Source organism: Arachis ipaensis, chromosome B10, assembly GCF_000816755.2.
Source record: "Arachis ipaensis cultivar K30076 chromosome B10, Araip1.1, whole genome shotgun sequence".
Classification (NCBI taxonomy): Eukaryota; Viridiplantae; Streptophyta; class Magnoliopsida; order Fabales; family Fabaceae; genus Arachis; species Arachis ipaensis.
Window position 1 is genome coordinate 22468037 of NC_029794.2, and position 591 is coordinate 22468627.

Genomic DNA, 591 nt, shown 5'->3' on the forward strand with positions numbered 1-591 from the left:
AAAAAAAAAAAAAAAAAAAAAAAACTGCCATAAATAAGTAGAAACCTTATAGTGCACGCACCTTTTATGTGTGTCTTAGATTTTGACAGCATGTATGCACCAAAATAATATGCAAACCCATGACAGCTAGCTTTATATAACTTGCTGAGTTAGTACTAGCTTCAAAGTTCTCTGCCAAAAACTGCCATGCGCTCGTTTACCAAAAAGGCATGATTATTGTCTGTTCTATCGATAATGATACCCACATTAATAGGGAGACAAAAAATGTGTACTACATATAGTAAAAAGTGTGAATTTCAAGCTTTCACCTTTCGACTCAAGCAGTAAGCAATGCAACATGTCTTTTTATTTCACTCATTCTTGAGACATGATAGAATTCAGTCAATCAGAATGTGTCGACTCTAATCTCATTTTACGTCTCTAATAGATCAAGTTTCTGGGGCAACAAGATTTTGGTGGCTGATACAAATAACATAACACTAATAAATATAAAAAGTTCAATAAAAAATAATAATTATAAAATAATTATTATTAAATACAATACAATTATAATTAAACTATAATTACAAAAATATGTAAAGTATAAAATAA

General features: G+C 29.1%; 1 long non-coding RNA gene across 1 annotated transcript in view; it reads right to left on the bottom strand.

The window, feature by feature from the left end:
• Positions 90-591, bottom strand: part of LOC110268550 — a 1931-nt gene continuing 1429 nt past the window's right edge. The window contains exon 3 of the long non-coding RNA XR_002356714.1: positions 90-459. This is a non-coding gene — a long non-coding RNA (uncharacterized LOC110268550). The remainder of the gene's footprint in view (positions 460-591) is intronic.